The following is a 5,946-nucleotide window of genomic DNA, read 5'->3' as shown; positions in this document are numbered from 1 at the left end:
AAAGTGAGATGCATCCTCAGGAAAATACTGTGTACTGACGGTACTGTTGACTCTACCTAATTTTTACTTGCTTCAAGAAAAAAATGCCAGGCTGCAAGGAATGCAGTTAGCTGACAGCTTTCAGTCCAGGCCATGTTGTTCCTAGGCAGCCCCAGCCAATGAGGGAGCACAGCAGAGGTACTAGGGCTTGACAATTTCTGCCTGATGTGGGTTCATTTTAAAGTAATTCTAAATCATCTTTGTTCCAGGACTCCCTGTTAGGTCGGTGAAGACTTTGTCAGATTTGCAGTACATTTTTTTTTTTTTTGTATTTTTCTGAAGTGAGAAGTGGGAAGGCAGAGAGATGTGCCAGACCAGGATCTACCCAGCATGCCCACCAGGGGGCAATTCTCTGCCCATCTGGGCCATTGCTCCGTTGCAACCAGAGCCATTCTAGTGCCTGAGGCAGAGGCCATGGAGCCATCCTCAGCACTCAGAACGATTTTGCTCCAATGGAGCCTTGGCTGGGGGAGGGGACAAGAGAGACAGAGAGGAAGGAGAGGGCAAAGGGTGGAGAAGCAGATGGGTGCTTCTCCTGTGCACCCTGGCCGGAAATCAAACCAGATACTTCCATGTGCCGGGCCGATGCTCTACCACTGAGCCAACCAGCCAGGGCCAGATTTGCAGTACGTTTTGGAGCTCTTTGTGTTCAATCCTTCGTTTCCTGTAGGAAAATGGCGGGGAATTAGACTGTTGTCCTGAGACAAGTTTTTGGTGTGGACTTTGGAACGCCAAGTCCTGCCGGGGGTAGAACAGTGCTCTGGCAAGCACTACTAAGATTGTTTAAAGGAAGCAACTGATCCCTATAGCCATTTTCCTACATGGCTGGGGAGCATCAGTAGGTCATCTTTCTCTGCACCTAGATCTATTGTAGACTAATTTCACCCAGGCTCTGCTAATTGGCTTGATGAGCAAAGAGACCAATAAACACTATGAGGCTGCAGAAATCTGAGCTCTCAGTCCTAGAGGCTGGGAGTCTGCTGTACCCATCTTCTCTTTTTGTGGTGTCTTGTGTGTTTTTCTTAAGTCCTGCAGCGCCTTCCTTTCATGAGCACCCATTGCTGAACTGGTCGCGGCAGTTTCCCTTTTCCCTTTCTAAGGTGACCAATCGTCCTCCTTTAGGGAGGAGAGTTCTTCTTTTGTAAGTTCTGTCCTCCCTCAAAAAGTGTCCTCCTGCACGTCCTCCTTTTTGATATTGGAAGACTAATCTGTAAATGTCCATATTCGATCGATGCAGAGTTCATCCATTGCATGTGATGTGACGTATTTGTATCTAAATGAGTACTTTTTTCTTACAATTATTATTAAAAATTAATAGGCATCTAAGCATAATTATAATATAAAATATTACTAATGTTTTTATTATGCATTTATCATATTAGTGTATTATTGTTGCAATGAGTAAATGTTTCTTTTATTTATGATATTGTTTTGTTCAATTTATTTTTGTCCTTTTCATTATAAAAAAGTTGGTCTCCTTACTTTCACTCCTGTCTCAGCATCCATTTCTGAGAAGAGCCAACTGATACACATGATGAGTTTAGAACTCAACCCTGGGTAAGATGCGGCTCTTCCAATGTACATAAAATAACAACGTAAAAATACATCGCCGCCTCCGCCGCCCTTCATCCCGACCACCCTCCCTGGGTTCCTCAGTCCAGTCCGGTTCAGCCCAGTTCCTAAGAGGATGAAGTTTGTATATAAAGAGGAGCATCCTTTCGAGAAGCGCCACTCTAAGGGCAAGAAGATCCGAAAGATATACGTGAACCGGGTCCCGGTGATAGTAGAAAAGGCTCCCAAAGCTCGGATAGGAGACCTGGACAAAAAGAAATAGCTGGTGCCTTCTGATCTCACAGTTGGTCAGTTCTATTTCTTGATCCAGAAGAGAATTCATCTGCAAGCTGAGGATGCCTTGTTTTTCTTTATCAACAAGGTCATTCCACCCACCAGTGCCACGATGGGTCAGCTATACCAGGAACATCATGAAGAAGACTTCTTGCTATACATTGCCTACAGTGATGAAAGTGTCTAGGCCTGTGAACCTGCTGCGCCTGCAGTGGGGGGCCCCATGCTACAAAGAGAGAGGTGGCCCCGCTTTCCTTGAACTCCTTCCTTCCGGACCTGTGCTTCCTAATGTTTGAGGCTCTTCTCCAGAACCCCTTAATCGGAGGGTTAATGGGGGGGATGGCTTCTGGTACCTCTCCTTTCTTCTTCCATCCCCTTTCTTTATCACCTTTCCCACTCTGCTTTAGACTTGATTATCGATCTGTCACATTCAGTGATTGTTTTGGTTTCTGTTTCCTTTCTAACTGTCCTAGGGGCTTAGAACCCCAACAAGTCTTTTCCTTTCACTATCTTTTTTGGGGGTAGTGGAAGGGACTGAAATTGTGGGGGGAAAGATAGGAGGCACATCAATAAAGAAAAAACCACAAAGCTGTCCAATAGTTTTATTCAAATGCTCTATATTAATTAAATTATATAAGCTTTTTGCCTGACCAGGCAGTGGTGCAATGGGTAGAGCATTGGTCTGGGATGCTAAGGACCCAGGTTTGAAAACCTGAGGTCGCCGTTTGAGCACAGACTCATCCGGTTTGAGTGCAGGGCTCACCAGTTTGAGAGCAGGGTCGTCAGCTTGAGCATGAGATCAGAGACATGAACCCATGGTTGCTGGCTTGAGCCCAAAGGTTGCTGGCTTGAAGTGCAAGGTCACTGATTTGAGTCCAAGGTCGCTGGCTTAGCTGGAGCCCCCCAGTTGAGGCACATATGAAGAAGCAATCAATGAAAAACTAAGGTGTCGCACTATGAGTTGATGCTTCTCATCTGTCTTCCTTGTCCCTGTCTGTCTGTCTGTCTCTCTAACTTGCCCAAAACGACCTGGCACAAAGTAGACCTTCAGTAGATGTTCTTTACCTTTCTTTTTGTGTCATTTAGGACATGCATTTGGCTTCTAGTTAAGAGATATTCAAAATAACACTGTTACAAATAAGGTAGCCAATAGTCCAAACTGGTAAAGTGTCTTCACAGTGTTATAAATGTCCCACCCTTTTAGCTGTTCCCATCAGTCATGTGAATGAGACTATCTTGGACCCTCTAGACCAGACAACAAGCCACCAAATGATTCCAGTTGATGCTACATGAAACAGAATTACTCAGTCAAGCCTTTGCTTGATTTCCTGATTCATAAAATTGTGAGATATAACAGGTCCTTGAATAACAGTATTTCATTCAACACTGATTTGTTATAACGTTGATGAGGAAAAAAAAAATCAATTCCCAGCCAAGGCCACTTTCTACATCGAGTTTGCACATCCTCCCCACGTCTACATGGGTTTTCTCTGGGTACTCTGATTTCTTCCTCCACTCCAGAAACATGCACATGAGGTAAGTCTGAGTGGCTGTGGGTGTGAGTGTGCCCTGTAATGGAAGCATGTCCTGTCTAGCGTGGGTCCCGCCTGGTACCCTGAGCTGCCAGGAGAGGCTTCAACCACCTTCAACCCTGAACTGAATAAGCAGGTTGAAATAGAATTATCTAACTAGGTTTTTATTAATATTTTAAGTGTATTGATAACTTACAATTATTTCAATGTTTAATATTACAAGTCTTTATTTAGATTTTTTTACCAGAAATTAACTCTTGTTGATTTCAATTAGCTCTATGTAGTAAAATTGGTTTTGTTATATATCATTTTGCTTAGTCACAGTTTCCAAGAACCTATAGATACATTAAGTGAGGGCTTACTGTATAATAAAATGGTAATTGTCTTAAACTGTAGAATGTTGGGGTGGTTTGTTACAAAGCAATTAATAACAAGAGCACATCTCCTAATACAGAAAGAAAAAAAGTACCATAAAATCTTATATCTAATACCTTGATACAATAGCATTTGAAAGTTATTACTTTCTGTTAGGCCACCAAAGGAGGGAGGCACAAGGTCTGATGAGTTGTATAAGAAATTTATTAACCATCTGCGAGCAGATGGGCTGAGACCTTAGTGGCTTCAGCCCCAAGTGTCTGAGGATTCAAACCTTTATAGGGTTAGTGAGCAAGGCTAGCCAGGAGGTTAGCCTTGACAGGGAGCCAGCAAGTTAGCCTTGACAGGGAACCCAGGGAACCATGGGGGGGGGGTGATGGTTAATCGCTAAGCAACAGAACGTTTGGATAAGTGATGGAGGAGAGCTATGAGAACTGCCTTGGCATCAAATCATATAGTTTTTCCTGGCTAATGGCAGTTTTGATAAGGGGCCCTGGATGTGAACCTAACACTTTTCTGATTCATTTTCATATGCTACTTGTTTTTTTTTCTTTTAAAAATCTTTTATACCCATATAATTTTGTAACTCAGCTTTTTAATTTAAATATTATAAGCATGTGCCCATGTTGCTACATAACCTTGGTTTAACAATAGGGTCATGGCCCTGGCCGGCTGGCTCAGTGGTGGAGCATCAGCCTGGCATGTGGAAGTCCTGAGTTCGATTCCCGGCCAGGGCACACAGGAGGAATGCCCATCTGCTTCTCCACCCTTCACTCTCTCCTTTCTCTCTCTCTCTCTTCCCCTCCTGTAGCCAAGGCTTCATTGGAGCAAAGTTGGCCTGGATGCTGAGGATGGCTCCATGGCCTCTGCCTTAAGTGCTAGAATGGGTCTGGTTGCAATGGAGCAATGCCTCAGATGGGCAGAGCATCCACCTGGTGGGCATGCCAGGTGGATCCTGCTTGGGTGCATGTGGGAGTCTGGCTCTCTGCCTCCTCATTTCTCACTTCAGAAAAATAAAAAAATTTTAAAGAAAACAATAGTTTCATAATATGGGGAAACTTCAAATATTTTTTAAATTGAGATGCAATACACATACCATTAAATGCATCCTTTTATTTTTCTTGAGATTTTTTTATGAGTTTGAGCCAAACTGATGATAGGAAGCAAGATCTCAAATACTCCTAAAATGCATTCTTTTGAAGTGTATAATTTAGTGGGGTTTTTTTTATCATATTCATAATGTAGTGCAACCATCACCACTATCTGTAGATATTTTCATCACCTTAGAAAGAAACGCTAAAGCCATTAGCATTCATTCCCTACTCCTACTTCCCATCCCTTCCCCTCAGCCCCTGGCAACCACTAATCTACTACTTTATTCCTTTTTAGAGAGAGAAACATCAATTCATTGTTCACTTATCTGTGCATTCATTGGTTGATCTTGTATGTGCCCTGACCAGGCCTTATCCCACAACCTTGGTATATCAGGACAGCACTCTAACCAATTGACCTACCCACCCAGGTCTCTACTAATCTATTATATGTCTCTATGAATTGCCCTATTCTGGATGTTCTATGTCAATGGAACTATGCAATATATGGCTTTTGTGTCTGATTTCTTTCACTGACTATAACCTTTCTAAGGTTCATCCATGTTATAGCATGTATCAGTACTGTATACTTCATTTCTTTTTATGGCTAAATAAGATCCCATTTATGAATATGCCATATTTTGTTTATCCATTCATCAGTTGATGGATATTTGAGTTGTTTCCACTTTGGGTATTAGAAATAATATTGCTATAAACATCTATGTACAAGATTTTGTGGGGATATATGTTTTCAATTCTCTTAAATATATATAGAATGAATAGAACAGTTGCATCATATGGTAGCTCTATGTTCAAAATTTTGAGGAACTGTCAAGCTTTTTCCAAAGTAGCTGCATTTTTTTATATTCCCACGAGCAATACATGAGGCTTTCCATTTCTCCACATCCTCACTAATACTTGTAATTGTCTATCTTTTAAATTACAGCTGTCCTAGTAGATATGAACTTATTGTAGTTTTTACTTGCATTATGCTAGTGATTAATGGTGTTAAATATCTTTTTTGTTGTTGTTTATTTAGCCATTTACATATCTTCTTTGGTGAA

The 5,946-nt window shown here is 41.9% G+C and overlaps 1 pseudogene; it reads left to right on the top strand.

Moving 5' to 3' along the window:
• The first annotated feature begins 1,726 nt into the window (after nucleotides 1–1,726).
• LOC136312905 (gamma-aminobutyric acid receptor-associated protein pseudogene) lies at nucleotides 1,727–2,369 on the top strand (annotated as a pseudogene).
• Nucleotides 2,370–5,946: the final 3,577 nt, after the last annotated feature.

This window comes from Saccopteryx bilineata, chromosome 9 (genome assembly GCF_036850765.1).
Source record: "Saccopteryx bilineata isolate mSacBil1 chromosome 9, mSacBil1_pri_phased_curated, whole genome shotgun sequence".
Classification (NCBI taxonomy): Eukaryota; Metazoa; Chordata; class Mammalia; order Chiroptera; family Emballonuridae; genus Saccopteryx; species Saccopteryx bilineata.
Note: the sequence above shows the minus strand (reverse complement) of the source record. Positions and strands in the feature narration are given on the sequence as shown.